The 16,354-nt window shown below is 36.5% G+C and overlaps 1 long non-coding RNA gene across 1 annotated transcript in view; it reads right to left on the reverse strand.

Annotated features, from left to right (window-relative positions):
• The window catches only part of LOC116153008 (uncharacterized), a 136,486-nt gene extending 121,427 nt beyond the window's left edge, over positions 1-15,059 (reverse strand). Inside the window, exon 1 of the long non-coding RNA XR_004136664.2 lies at positions 14,464-15,059. This is a non-coding gene — a long non-coding RNA (uncharacterized LOC116153008). The remainder of the gene's footprint in view (positions 1-14,463) is intronic.
• Between the last annotated feature and the right edge of the window lie 1,295 nt (positions 15,060-16,354).

The raw sequence follows: 16,354 nt of genomic DNA on the forward strand, positions 1-16,354 counted from the left end.
GTGCTCAAGGTTAATATCAACAGTGATAAGTCATTCTGATGTTATGTAGCTTTCATACGATGTAATGAAAACGACACTTCACCTCTGTGATCCTCCTCCCAACAACCCATAATCCCAGGTTAATCATGAGGAAAACATCAAAGAGTAGGGCATAAAACAAAATTCCTGACCAGTACTCCTTAAAATTGTCAGGCTCATCTAAAATAAGGGAAGTCAGAGAAACTGTCAAAGCCAAGAGGACCCTAAGGAGACGTAATAACTAAATGTAGTGTGGTTCCCTGCATAGGCCTTTGGAACTGAAAAAGAACATGAGGTAAAATCTAATGAAATCTGAGTAAAGGATGGATTTTAGTTAATAATAATGTATCAGTATGGGCTCCTTAAGAGTGAGAAATGTGCCGTTCTGTGATGGTTAATTCTATGTGGCAATTTGACTGGAACTCAAAGTGCCCAGATATTTGTTTAAACATGATTCTGTGTGGGTCTGTGAGGCTGTTTCTGGATGAGATTCACATACAAATCAGTAGACTGAGGAAAGCAGATGGTCCTCCCCAATGCCAGCGGGCCCATCCAACCCATTGGAGGCCTGAATAAAACAAAAGGCAGGATAAGGGAGAATTTGCTCTCTCTCTGCCTGACTTTAAAATGGGAACTGGCTCTTTTCCTGCACTAGGACTGGAATCTGCACCACTAGCTCTCGGGGGTGTTCAGCTTGCAGATGGCAGATCAGGGGACTTCCCAGCCTCTGGAAACCCATGAGCCAAAACTTTATAATAAATACATAGGAAAGGCATGTCATACATATATATTTTTATATATAGAATTTATCTATGTTATACACAGGTATGTACCCTATTGGTCTATCTCTCTGGAGAACCCTAAGACATATACTAAAATAAAATGTTAATAATAAGATAAATTTGGTGTGAGACATATGAGAACATAGTCCTATATTTACCATTTTTTAAATAAATCTAAGACCATTCTAAAATAAAAAGTGTATTTTTTTTTTTTAAAAAAAGCTTGAATATTGGTCATTTAGTAATATTAATGATTGACCTAATTCTTCACAGGGTATAAAAAAGAGGTTAATCTGCATAAAACCCTTAGAACAATGCTGGGAACAAAGTAAAGGTCAATAAATGCTACCAATTATTAATGTATCAAGTGTGTTTATTTTATTAGTTTTTCACTATTCTGCAATCCTCCTATCTCTCTCTCTGAGGCTTATTATTATTTATTTTTATAATCTCTAGAGATCAATTTTATTAGTTCTGTATATGGCAGGCTTTGGAAATTTAATTAGAATGACCAGTATAATTTATTCAGTGAGTACTGATGGAAGCAATATTCTGCATTTTATACTATTAAAGAAATAGACAAAGGAATAGAAAATGATTTTAAGAAACCTACAACTTACCTGGAGAGATTTAAATTTTTATCATTTATCTTGCTATAGTCTATTTTGAACTAATTTTTACACTGTCTTTTTCCAAAATGGAACAAACCTAATAAACATATAAGTTAATGAGGGAATAAACAGAAAGATATGGAAGTAATAATGTGATGTCTATCGTGTAAATAACTCTCCCAATTACACAAACTCCTGCCAACTAGACATATTTAAGGACTGAGTGATCTGAGGTCACACAGATATAGATTTGATTTCCAGCCTTTGAAAATGTGTGCTTTTAGCAAGTTTCTTAACCTGTTTTAGTCTATCCTATTAATAAAGATAAATGTTTGTTTTTTGTTAGGAATAGACTAAGTAGATGAAGGAACTAAAGTAATGTATGTTCAATAGATAATGGCTATAATTTACACAATCTCTACAAGGAAAATGTCTTTATATTTGTTCATCTTGAACCTTGGATGTTGCAGAAAAGTATTATCACTGAGTAGATAGAATGTTCCTGAGAATGTTCTGTAATGTCTGATTCTGACATTGTATTCAACAAGTAATCCCAAATTGCTTTCTCATTAAGGATTTTTAGTGGTCTTTTCCCTCCAGCTCCCTTTTTCAAATAGAACTAGAATTTAATTTTGTACCCAGAACAATTCTTAAATCCCTTACATTACTCTTTTTAAACTGTATTTGATGCCTGCAATTAAGAATGAAAATCTTAAACCGATTTCTTGAATATGTGTAAGCACATTTGACTGTCCTTTATGATTGGATGACTGCATTCTGTTGATTTTTATTTTATAGTTGGCTTTATTCCTTTGATAGCTATGTAAGTTAAAAAAGCTAAAGATCTAATCTGGTCTTAGAAATAATTAGTACATATATGAAAACTAAAAAAAAAAAAAGTACAGTATACTGTATATATGTATTTATATGCAATGCGTATGTGCAGCCAAACTGTAATAATTCTACCTAATAAAACTGAAAAAGGAAAAAAAATTTCTGTTATTTCAGAAATGTTAATGAAACAATTTATACCAAAAAAAGAAAATGTTCTAAAAATAATGAGTACATGTATTTACGGACTTTTGTTCACTTTCAATAGCAATTTCATTTTTCACTAATATACAATTCCTTTGTCAATTTTCTTCACCCCATCTTTGGTGTCTTACTTTTATTGTCACTCTCATTTCTCTTGCATTTCCCTATTACTGTGTATATGCTAGACTGTCATCTTTCTTTGCCAATTTTGGATATAAGGTGTATCTCCTATCTATTCAGATTTTTTTCCCCACCAATTACTTCTCTTTTATTTTTCTTTTCATAAACTGTATATTCTTTTCCTCCACATGTTTAATGACATTCTTAGGCATACAAATAATTTTCTGTTTCTATTGGCAGCATTCCTGAAAGCAACTTTCAGATTAATCTATTTTTCTGAACCTCTTGCTCATCGTTTTCTTTCAATCTATGCCAATATTGATGATAAAAAGTTCCCCTTATAATCTTAGTTGCCACTGAACTTATATCTTTCCCTCTCACCTATTAATTTTTTAGGAAAACTATCATCAAAAACATATTCAATGATAGTATAGAATCATTTAAAGAAAATAACAGAAAATACTTTGTAATTTCATTTATAGAAGGGTTCTGATATTAAACTAGTACTGACAGCAAGTTTCTACACCCTTCAAAGGTGCAACTCCATTTTATTGCATCAATCAGTATCAAATTTTCAGTCCCCGATAGCCCCGTTTCTCACTTTGATGCTGATCACCTACCAGATGCAATATATATATATATATATATATATATATATACATCCATCGTTTCTCTTTCTGTGGCTTCAGTTACCTGCAGTCAAGTACAGTCTGAAAATATTACATGGAAAATTCTAGACCTAAACAATTCATAAATTTTAAATTGTGTGCCACACTGTTCTAAGTAGCATGATGAAACCCCCACTGTGCTGTTCTGTCTTGCCTGGGATCCTCAACCATCAACATCATCTGCTCCTAACATCCAACCATTAACATCATCATGCTGGGGGAACCAGTATCACCCAAAGCATATGATCCTCTTTCTAATGTGTAGTCGGAAGGTCAATAGTAACCTCATGCTATGTCACAAATGCCCATGTCTTTCACTTGATTTCAGTTCATCACATAGGCATTTTATCTCATCATGTAGGCATTCAGGTAAGCGTCTCACATCATCACAGAAAGAAGGGTAAATTATAATAAGATATTTTGAGAGCGATAAAGACTACATTGACATAACTTTTATTATACTGTATTGTTATACTTGTTCTATTATTATTACTTTTTATTAGTTATTGTTGTTAATCTTGGAATGTATCCCCTGTGGAAGAAAGGGAAGACTACTGTAATAAACTGAAGTCTGTCAAGCCTTTACATTCTTTGGATGAAGCTGAAATATGAATTGAAATAATTATTATTTGCGCTGATGTGGGGATGAAGATTAAAGTGTTAAGACTGTTTCATTACATGCTGCTCAGCAGCAGTTACAGGCAGAGTCTTTGCAGAGGGCTCTCTGGTAGCTCAGGTAAGACGGTAAAACTCAACAACAACAGAAACTCCTCCAGCTCACTTCTAAGCGGAAGGGAAAGTGGCTGCTCTTTCACAGGCTCAAAAGGCACTCATTATGTTGAAAGCACCAATTTAGCACTGAAGACCGCTAATGGGTGCTACAAGATGAGTCACAATTCATAAGCATTCCTGGCAGAGGGTGGAAGGCTTTATAGCTTGGAGAACAGGGGGCTGTGAGGACTGTGTCTTAATTTAAGTGGAACTAGCAAAGATTTAACATCATTCCTCTTTTCTTGTCAAAAAGCAAAGTTTTTACTTTTTTCCCTGTGGAGTGCTGTGTGTATGTGTAACTAACTCAGCTTGGTGACAACAAAAATTCCAATAGCCTCGTGAATATCCCTGAGGGGGGTCCCTGCCCTGAGGGAGCCGGCACCAATCTGATGTGTGTCATGGAGTCGAGCCCATCCTGATACGGTGTTGCTGAGGTCTAGTTCCCTGCTGGTCTCACGTGGCTACCCAAACTCCAGGCAAAGTAAACCTAGTCTTTGGTGAAAAAAATTCTGAGACTCTTTGGAATTCTAAATTGAGGTCTTTTATTTTTCTGTTCTCTTTCTTTTAATTAGAACTTTAAAAAGATTATATTAGCACTTGCCATTATGACCAAAAATAAACAAAAAGAGCTATTATTGATTGTCTGCTGTGAGAAGAAAGAGTCCCTTCTTTCTGATGTTTTACCTACATTATTCCATTTATTCTAGTAGAGGAAGTTGTTATGTTCATTTTACGGATGGGGTAGGTGAGGCTTTCGGTGGTCAACACTGTGACTGAGATCACTTGGCTAGCAAGCAGTGTAGACTAGATTTGAAACCAGGTTCCGGATTCTAAAGTTTGCAAATCTTAACAAGATTGTCACTTTATTATTAAAGTCTAAATTCAGAACAGCTAGGTCTGCTCAAAAGAACATGGCTCTTAAACTCAAGCCCCTAAAGCACACTGTTTTGTCATTTTCTTTGTGTGCCAAAATGTGGTCTCCCAAGACAAAAGGGAGTCTTTCCCCTTTCTGATTCTCTTTGCCTGGCAGAAACATCTGCACAGTCTAAGAAGTCAGCATGGTCACTGCCTCACACAGAGCTGTTCGGAGAGGAACTGAGATCATTGGGCACATGAGTTTCATTGCTCCTATCAGAGACTGTGTCAGAGTCCTATCAGACACGTGGGTGTGGGGACTCTGGCTCTCCATGATCAGTACCTGAAATAGACCAATTCATGTTTAGTGTCTTTCTCGGATAATTAATATTCTGTGTCTATTCTGAGGTAGACTCCGAAAACTAGCACAAACAGAATGTAGTCACTGTTCAAAAAAAAAAAAAAAAAAAAAAAAGCCAGCTTCATCCATTTCACCTTTGTAAGCCAGATATGCTTAAGATCCAGTGGAACACCCCCAAATTGTCACTACAAATAAAATCTCAAACCATCTATCTTTTTTAGATCCTGCCCCAAACTTTGAGTCAGATTTCTCATCCCTCCCTTTCTCACCTCAGTTTCCTTCTCACTGAAAGACCATTCGTCCCTTCCTTCCTCTTGCTGCCCCCTTGAGGGAATCCTAACCAGTGGCTCTGCTAGTGATTACTCAATTACTGGATTCACCAGCAGAGACTAAAGATTTTCTAGAGCAGTAGAAAGAGAACTGGTTAGTTGAAATAAATAGAAACTACTGTAGAGAGGAGGCAACTCATTGCTGGAGCTACCATCATCTCAGTATCAAGAATAAAAAGGGCACATCTTTATGGAGAAACTAAACAACACAGGGAAGCTATGAAGTGGGGAACATGTAGAAGGGCCAACATGAGCAATGTGTTGAGTGTGATAACACAGTCAGGGACAAGCTTGCCTTTGGAGTCAGGAAACCTGGGCTCAAAGCCAGCCCTAACCTTTCTGACTTTATGAGTTTGGATATGTTACTGAACATCCATAAGCCTTTGTCTTCTCATTTATAAAATGAGGATGATACTAATGCCTACACCCACAGGTTGTTGTGAGCATTAGATGAGAGAATCACCAAGAACAGTGAACACAGTGTGAAGTGCTCAGTAAGCAGCAGTTACAGGGCATTGATAAAGAATCTCCGTGAGACCAGATGCCCTGTGATTTATTCATCTTTGTGCCTTGCACACAGTAGGCATTCAGTCAATGTTGGCTTAATGAAGGAACTGTGTATTTGGCAGAATGGACTGGAGAGTAGGACTAGGAGAGAAGAAACAAAAAACCACCTGGATGTGAAGGATAAGTTAAAAGCAAAATCTAACTCTTCAATATGTGTATTTCAGGTATGAAAATTCGGTGGTGTCTCCATTAACTGCTAGTAGTAATTTGCTGCCCCAAACAGCCTGCACATTCTTTGAGATCCTTAGAGTTCCGAGGAATGACCTGGTGCCAGAGCGAACTTCATGTTAGGCTGAAGGGATTTCAGGGGAAACAACCAGGATTTCTCTAATTCATGATATGACGTATGGTGTCTGCTAAATGAGCCTGCCCTATGAAAATGGATATTTTTAAACTGTGGCCAACTTTAAAGCTGTCTCATTGGGTTTTTAAGATACTCTGCAGCAGAAAGTATTATATTTGGAGGGTAGAAGGAACAGGCCAATGCCTACTGTTACCTTTAGTTGCTAATATCTGGGAGCTAAAACTCTTTGCTTTTAAAGATGTGTTCTTTACACAGGGGATGTCTCACAGTCAGTGCTGCCTTTGAGGGATGGTAAGTTTAAGTTCCTGTCTTGCTCCCTGAAAACAGTGAATACTGGATTACATTTAAAGTACTGTATCGATTCAACAGAAAACTCCAGCACCTTACTGTAGGGTATTCACATATAATTTCAGGTATGAATTACTGTTCTCTAATTATGACTCTAATTGTCTTTTTAGACTCTAGGTCAGTTCATTAAAACTGTGCTACTCAGTGACTACTCTTTCATCTTCCTCAGTATATCCATTGTCACAACTTTTTTGCCAAATACTCATCTTCACATACTAAATTGAGTTTTGCCTATAGCCTTCAACTGGCTCTTTTATACATTTAGTCATGACTTTAGCCTAAGTGCATTAGCTGTACTTTGAGAAATCTTTACAGACTTTAAGAAAATAATTGAAGCTATTACTGGCAATACTAAAGTGGATTCTAACGCTGTCGAAAAATGTATATCTTTACTTCAAGGCTTAAAAGCTTTCTCTTTTTTCCTAAAGAGAAAAAAACTACATGGCTTAGGATATTCACCTATTCTTCAGTAATTCTGAAGGTAAGAATATCATAGTGAGTAGGTTTGTTTGGTCCTGGCATATAAATAAAAGGAGGAACAAGGAGAGAGAAGGTACAAAACAATAAAATAATTTTGAAGAAAGAATGTCTAATTTTACTATATTTGGAATGAAATTCTTATTGACCACATTTCTCTCTTGAAGGATAACCTCATTCCATTCATTAAGCTCATTAAAACTATGATTTTCAACATTTGAAAGTAAATAGTGTTTGGAAAAATCTTTGAAGAGTAAGTTATTTATTTTAGTCTTTTGCATTTTACCATATACATCTATGATGTATTTTTGGTCTAATGAGAAAATAAGTTACTTCAGAGGGTTACATTACAGTTATTGAGGAATGTACTACTGTCACTCATTTGTATGACATTTTGCATCTAGAGAAGAACACTTGTTTTATCTGGAGAGAAAGCTGAGGCATAAATCATCTCTATATTATTGATGATGAAGCTGAGGATTTTCATTCACACACTGACTAAATATTTATTGGGCACCCACTAGGGTGCCATTCACCATGGCAGAGATACAACAGGGGATATGTATACAATCCTCATTCCTCTGATACTCTATTGCAGGTAGAGGGAGGACTTTCAATGAACATAAATAATAAATCATATATTATGTTGCAGCATATTTATTGAAATATATGTTATATTAAGGACCCAAAAGTGCAGTGTTAGGAGGGTTTCAAATTTAAACAGAATTGTCACATCCCTGATAAGTACTAGAGGAAAGTGAGGAAATGAATCATGAAAATACATGGTGGGGGAATCATTTTAAACATAATAAACACTCAATCTTAAGACCTGGGTCTGATACACCCAAGGAACAGCAAGAAGGCCAGCGAGAGCAAAGAGGAGGCCAGGAGTAGATGGAGGCAGAGACAATGAGGTCAGGATATGTAGGGGGTTTATGCCATTGGACAATGTAGTCTTTTTCTGAATGAAATCCAAAGATATTGGAAAGTTCAAACAAAAGTGATATGGTTAAATTCTGATTTAAAGGAAATTACCTTTGTGCTGTGTAGAAATAGATGGTAGGTGTGAAAGTTAGGATCAGGGAAATCAAGAAGCTCTTAGCATAATGCTGGTTGGTGATTTCTACCAGGATAGAGAAATGTAGGTGCTAAGAAGTGGTAAAGCCAATGTGGTTGACTGACTACTGGGTTGGATTGGGGTGTGAGAGAAAGAGATTCAAAGATGACTTCAGGCTTTTTGACCTCTAACTGGAAAGATCAATCTGATATTACCTGGAATCAGGATGGTAATAAAGTGAGCTTGGAGGGGTAAGGTAATGGACATGCCGGCTTTCAGAAATCTATGTGATATCCAAAATGCTGAGTACGTAGTCAGAGATACATGGGACTCAAATTCAGGGGAGAGACCCAGGCCAGAGATATACATTTGGAATCACTAGCATATGAGTGACATATAAATGTATGCAACTGAGTGGGAAAACCTGTGAAGTGACACAAATAGGGAAACTAAGAGGGCCAGGGACTGAGTACAGGGTACTCCAAAGTTTGGCCTTAGGAGTGGCAGGAAGAGAACCATAATTTTGTAGTTTTAGGAAGCCAACTGAAAAAAGGGGAAAAGTGTTCTTAGGAGGAAGGCAGATCAACTGTTAACAGGTCAAGTATTATGACAGCCATTAACTGAGTACTGGATTTAGCAATGTAGAAGTCATTGCTGTCATGATAAGGACAAGTTTAATGGACCACTAGGGGCAAAATCAACAGTGAAGTGGATTCAATGGACAAAGGACAGAGAGGAAAGGAAGAGGGAAAAAACTGACAATTCTTTCAAGTTATTTAGTTGTCAAGAGGAGCAGAGAAATGGAGGAGTGATTGTGTCAAAATGATTTTTTTAAGGTAACCAAATTAGCAACATCTTGTGTCCTCATATGTCCTTTCCTCGGTGTGTGCAGAGAGAGAAAGATCTCTGGTGTGTCTTTCTTTTTATAAGGAAACCACCTCTACTGGATCAAGGCTTCACCCTTAGAACTCATGGAATCGTAATAACTTCCTTAACGACTATCTCCAATTACAGTGACATTGAGGGTTAAAGCCTCACATTTGAATTTTGGGGAGCTGTCATTCAGTCCATAACATCTTATTAGTAATTAATATGTTGAGGAATCATGGAAGTATACATTCAAAGTATAATAAGCATAATTATTATTAATTGATTTGAATTATTAGACTATTAGATACTATATAATTTTACTTTAAAATATCTAATTGGTTAAAACTATTAAATTTCCCTGGTATATTGTCCTTAGATTATATTCTTTATGTTAAGAAATTGTATTAAGTACGTTTATTTTGGGTAAGGAATGTATGATCTCAAAGTGTTTATCAATCACTGTAAATAATTTTACCTATTTCATGTTTAACAAGATATGATAATTGGGCTTGTCTTTACATTTTTTGAGGGAAATGCAGAATAATATACTAATTAAGGTAGCTCTTGTATAACTTTGAGCAGTGTCTTCAGCTATAAGATGGCAATAGTATATACCTTGCAGGCAAATTGTCAGGACACTATCAGCCAGTTATATGTGTAAAGTCTGTAGCCCTATGTGAGTTCATCACAAAGGTATATACAGAATAAAAATGAAAGTTAGCTTGATTATATGATCACAAATCCCACTGCTTTACTTAACCACATGAATCAATTTGTAAACATTGATTTAGAAATAACAAGAAAATTTTCTTTAAATATGAAAAATGGTTAGAATTCCTAAGTCTCATGAGGTTTATCTATAATGTTCTCCATTTAGGGAAGCAAAATGTGATTTCAAGGAGAGATTATGTAACATTTTAGAAATGCATGGCCTCTATCTTTCTGAAGATGATACTCAGTACCCTACACTAAGATATGGGAAATTAGTGGCACAAGGAAACTCTTTTTCACTTCAGCTGCTATTGGAAACTTCTAAAGGAGTTTGAATGGAATGTGAATGTGATTGGCATGTGGACTTTAATGCAGGTGTCTTCAGCTTTGCGGTTTCATGATATTGCCTAAATAGTTACAAATATTTTTAACAGCTATCGCTGATTGTGAAATGAAGTCTTTCATTTAGAAAATTTTAGCAGAGGAATGATGTCAGCACAGTAGTGGCATAGGAATGTCTAGCTCTGGTCCCCTCTGAGAAACATCAATTTGAATACTATCTACACCGGAAAATACCTATACAAGATCCAAGGATTCCAGGTGAGGAATTATAGCACCTGGGTGAAGCATAAAATAAGAAAAGATGCATTGAGGAGAATAAGAAAGATAGCCACACTACCCTGATCAACCTTTCCCCAAGCCCAGGTCACATCCTCCTCGCGGGAGAGGGATGAAGTGAGTGCCGACTTCATCATGGACCTCAGAGCTGGCATGCCCCAGCACCATGCCAACTCCTGTGGCCCTAGGTGGCTCCCTCCTCCTGTGAACACAGAGAGAGTCTCAACACATCCCAGCACTGGACAACTCCTATGGCCCTGGGTGGCTTTTGTGGCCAAGCCTTCTCATCAGCCCACACGAACACAGGTTCCAGGTAGGCACCTATAAACCCAGTCTCCTGGCCAAGCCCAGTGCCAAGTCAGCTACTACAGCCCCTGAGCCCTGATCCACCCCACCACCAGGCTGACCCCTACAGATTTAACCTCCAGGCCGCCCACAGCTCCAGGCTTGCCCCAGTTCTAGGTCAACCCTGTGGCCCCAGCCTCCAGGTTGCCTTCCTTGAAACCAGGCTCCTAGCCTGTCCCAGCCCTGCAGACCCAGATGCTGGGGATAATACCCGAATAGCTATTTCACAAAATAGTATATAAGATGGTTAATCAGCACATAAAAAGATGCCCAACGTCATTAGCCATTAAGGAGATGCATATTAAAACCACACCCTGTAAAATGGCTATAATAAAAAAGACAAGGGATAACCTGTCTTATCAAAGACGTGGAGACACCAGAACCCTCATACATTGCTCACTGGAACGTTAAACGTTCCAGCCACTTTGGAAAATAGCTTGAAAGTTTTTAAAAATGTTAAACACATATTAACACATGACCCAGCAAAACCATCCCTAGATTTCTAAGAAATGAGACTATATGTCCATACAGAGACTTGTACACAAGGGTTTGAAAAGAGCATTTTAAATAATGGGAAAACAGTGAAAACTATACCTGTTTATCAACGGTGAATGGGATGGACAAAATGTAATCAATCTACACAATGGAATATACTTCATCAATAAAAAGGACAGGCTACTGAAACATAATACAACATGAATTAACTTCAAAATGAAGGGAAAGAAGCCAGACACAAAATAATATATGTAATTCCATTTGTATGCAATAAATGCTCATATAAGAAATAGCCAAATCTATAGTGTCAGAAAGTAAGTTAGTGACTGGTACTGGGAGCAGAAGAAAGAGTAACTGCAAACTGGCATAAAGTTTCCTCTTGGAGTAAAAGAAATGCTCTAATTAAATTGTGCTTATGGTTGTACTATTGCAGATTTACTAAAAATCATTGAATTGCACACTCAAAATGAGTTGACCATAACAAATCATGGTAACAAATCATAATAACAAATAAGAAATCATGTTCCATATGGTAGATTGAATAATAACCCTCAAAGATATCCAGATTCTGATCCCTGGAAACTGAGTTGTTACCATATATGGCAAGTGAGACTTTGCAAATGTGCTTAAGTTAACTGTCTTGAACTGGGGAGACTCACCCTGGATTATTCAGGGGGTCTTTAAATGTAAACCCAAGTGTCTTTACAAGATGGATACAGAGAAAACTTTGATGACAGAAGTAGAGAAAGCAATGTGACAATGAGAGCAGAGATTGGAGTAATTCAGCCACAAACCAAGGAGTGCTGGCAGCCACCAGAAGTCTGAAGAGGCAGGAGATAGATTCTCTCCTGGAGCCTCTGGAAGAAGCCAGCCCTAAAGAAACCTCGACTTTGTTGTGTTTTGGGTAGAGGAAAAGATACATAAATCACTAGAACCAAACAGAGAACCCAGAAACAGACTCATACAAACATTCCAATTGATATTTGACAAAGCTAACTAAGTAATTCAATGAAGGAAAGATCACCTTTTCAACAAATGGTACTAAAGCAACTGGACATCCACAGGGGGAAGAAACCATCCTTAACTTAGTTTTCAAACCCTATGCAAAAAGGCTGTGGACTTAAACATATAACATAGAACTATAAAACTTTTTAGGAAAAAGAAAGAAATATCTTTAAAACTTAGGGCTAGGCAAAGAGTTCTTGGACTTGGCATCAAAAGCGTGATTCACAAATGGAAATATTGATAAATTGCTCCTCATCAAAATTGTAAATTTTTTCTCGGGAAAAGACCCTGTTAATAGGATGAGAAGGTAAGCTTTAGAATGGAAGAAAATATTGTCAAACCACAAACCTGACTAGGACTAGTAAAGTATCTCAAATATACAAAGAACTCTCAAAACTCAACAGTAAAAAATAAAGCAAAAGATATACAAAATAAGCTACAAGACATCAAGAAATATTGTACCAAAGGTAGTATACAAAGCACAAATAAGCACATTAAAACATAGGCAACATCATTAGCCACTAGGGAAATGCAAATTAAAACCACAATTAGATATTACTGTATATCTATTAGAAAAACTAAAAAGAATATTGGCAAAACACATACCACTAACAAGGATGCAGATAAACAAGATCAATTATTCACTGTTGTAGGAATATAAAACGGTATAGCCACTCTGGAAAACAATTTGGCAATTTCCTTAAAAAACTAAACATGCAACTGCATATAACTCAGTAAACTCACTCCTGGGTATTCACGTCAGAGAAATGAATATTTACCTTCCCAACAAACAAACACACAAAACTCGTAGAGGAATATTTACAGGAATTTTACTTTTAATATCCCCAAACTAGAAACAACTTAGATGTCTTTCAATGGGTTAATGGTTTAAAAAATAAGAGTGTGGTACAACCATACCACGGAATGCCAGTCAGCAATAAAAATAAAGGAACCATGATGCACAACAACCTAAATGAATATTCAGAGAACTGTACTGTATGAAAAAAGCCAAACTCAAAAGGTTGCATAGTATATGATCCCATTTATATAACATTTTTAAAGTGACAAAATAATAAAAGTGGAGAAAAGATTGTTGCCAGTAGTTAAGGAGGGGGTTGAGGGAGGGAAAATGAGGGTGTGGCTACTTACGGGCAACATTAGGGATCCTTGTGGTAGATGGAAATATTCTGTATCTTGACTGGATCTGTGCCAAAATCCTAATGGTGTTATTATTCTAGACTTTTTCAAGGTGTTACCATAGGGGGAAACTGTGCAGGTACATGGACTATCTATTCTTACAATTTCATAGATATATGTACAATTATCTCAAAATAAAAATGTTTAGTCAAAAAGTTAATTAAAGGAAGAGGATAAAGAAACCAGTCAGAAAGTAAGAGAAGCTATTTGAAATTTATGTATCTAACAGTTTCAGCCAAGGATATACAACCAACTGCCACACTTCAGTGAGGAAAGATTGGCAATTCAATACAAAAATACGCAACAAACTTGAACATGTACTTCACAACTAGAATATCCATATGGTTAATAAAAATTTGCAAGTTTTCAGCTTCATTGCTAAGAAGGGAAATATAAATGAAGTTCAAATTTTTATACTTCCACATACCACTACAATGGCTAAAATTAAGATTGACAACGCCAAATATTGCTCAGGATAAGGAGTTAAAGGATCTCATACGCTGCTAGTGAGGGTGGAAAGAACTATTTTGTAAAGCTATTTGACATAATCAGCTTTAGCTGAGCATTTGCACCCAGAAAGTTCATTTCTAATTAGTAATCCAAAAGAGTGAATGCACATGTGTACCAAAATACATGTAAAACATTATTTATATCATTTTTGTAATCATTCTAAACTAGAAAACACCCAAATGTCTATCCATGATAGAATAAATAATACACTGGGACATATTCCAACAGTAAAACCCTATGTATTTCAATGATAATGACAAGCCATGATAACATAAAACAGCATGGATTAATCTTATTAACACAATACCGAGGGAAAGATCGTGAAGACAGACATACTGTATTCTTTTTATATAAAGGTCAAAGGCAGGTAAAAACTAAGCTGCGACACTGAAGCCAAGTTATTAATTACCTTTGGTGTTTGGAGTGGAGATTTGGAGCGGCACGAAGGAGACTTCGGACTGGCTGGTAGCGCGGTTCACAGTTTGTTCTCCGCTCCTGGCGCCGTCTTGTTGGGCGCTCTGCAGGCCTGCGAGCCTTGAAGTTGCCCAGAGTCAACACCGAGGAAAGAGCACAGAAACAGTGACAAAGCCATCACTGGTTTGTGGGTGTGGGGGGCTCTCACACCGAGGGGCCTGGAGTGACACACTCACCAAGCGCAGCCAAGTGGAAGACAAGGCGGCAATCTCTGCTACTCAGGGGAGGAGATTGTATTTATAGGGGGAACTGACGTCAGGTTGGCTCGTCGGTTTCCAGGGAAACCAGCAGCTGGGGCAGGGGGCAAGCACGCTGGCAGTTAGTGATTAAGCCCTATAATTAACAGGATTGGATAGTCATGTGAGTGCAGCAGGGCCTGGTAGAGCAGGAGATATGGAGAGAGCAAGCGGAGGGCCATCTTGAATGGCCTGACCACACACATATATTTGTGCATTTTCTTACATGTATATTACACGTCAGTGAAAGTCTGACGAAGTATAACTCAATCATTATCTGGACAAAAAAGATACAACTTTCTCAAGAAAAAAAATTGACCGCTATATAGGCTTTATTTTCTGGTGATAGTCAAGTACAATGAAATACAATTTTTGAGTCACTGAGAATTAAAAAAGCATTCATCACATATAATCTGGATCAAAATAGAAATTTTAAAAGATTATAATCCTTTTGAAAGCAATAAAAATTGCCGTATGTCATACCATCACTGTGGGTCACAGCAAAATCTGTACTCATAGGAAAAATGTATCATGTAAGCGTTTTCATTAGTAACTAGTGTGACTAAAAATAAAAGAATTATTCCACTTAATTTTTTTAATGAACCAAAAAGAAAAGGAAGAAAAAGTTAAATAAACACATAGCTGAAGTTAATAATGTAGGAAGGAACAAACCATACCAAACCAAATTTTGGTTAACAGAGTTTTTTTAAAAGATAAAGAAAATGGATAAATTGCAAATGATCTCAAGGAAAAAGACAGAGGAGAGAAACAATACAGAGTAGGTATACAAATGGAGATATGCCATAAACTACAGGGGAAATACTAGGCTTAACACTATAGACACAAATTTGAAAACTTAAAACAGCTGGTTTTCTAGCTAAAGTTAAATTACTAAAATAAAAAAGAAGATGTAAAAAACTTGAAAACACTTTAAAGAATGAGGCGATGATTAAAGGAGGCATGGGCGCCTGACAGTTTCACAGCTGAATTCTATCTCATATTTAATGGAGTTGTAGACTTTCAAATACTATTTAAACCAAATTTAACAGTAGAAAAATGGAACTCAAATTAATTTTAATTTTATGAGGCTAGAAAAGAGTATCACAAAATTATCTCACATATATATATAGAAATGTAATTTTTAAGCATGATTTTTGCAAATAGAAACCCCCAACCGCTAACATAAAAATAACAGAATACTGCAATGTGGATTAATTAATATTAAAATATATATATATTCCTTTTGTGCTAGTAATAACCTCTAGAAATGGAATTAGGGAAAGAAGGTATTTTAATCAAAAGGGTGAGATAGTAATTAGTAATACATTAAAGTTACAAGGTAAGCCCACAAATTAAACACATTATCAACAGCAACATTCACAATAAAGAAATCTACAAATACTTGAAAGACACAGGGAAATAAATAATACCAGGCATCCAAAAAGAGTTTTTGCGTGCAGATGAACAATAAACTCAGTACAGACTATCATGGCACATGCCATAAAAAGGGGTAATACTTAGAGTTAATGTATTTCTTGGTTTTGGTGTAAGAAAACAATATGTCTGTTCTGGCATTGAATTTAGTTGGGA

Source organism: Camelus dromedarius, chromosome 2 (assembly GCF_036321535.1).
Source record: "Camelus dromedarius isolate mCamDro1 chromosome 2, mCamDro1.pat, whole genome shotgun sequence".
NCBI lineage: Eukaryota > Metazoa > Chordata > Mammalia > Artiodactyla > Camelidae > Camelus > Camelus dromedarius.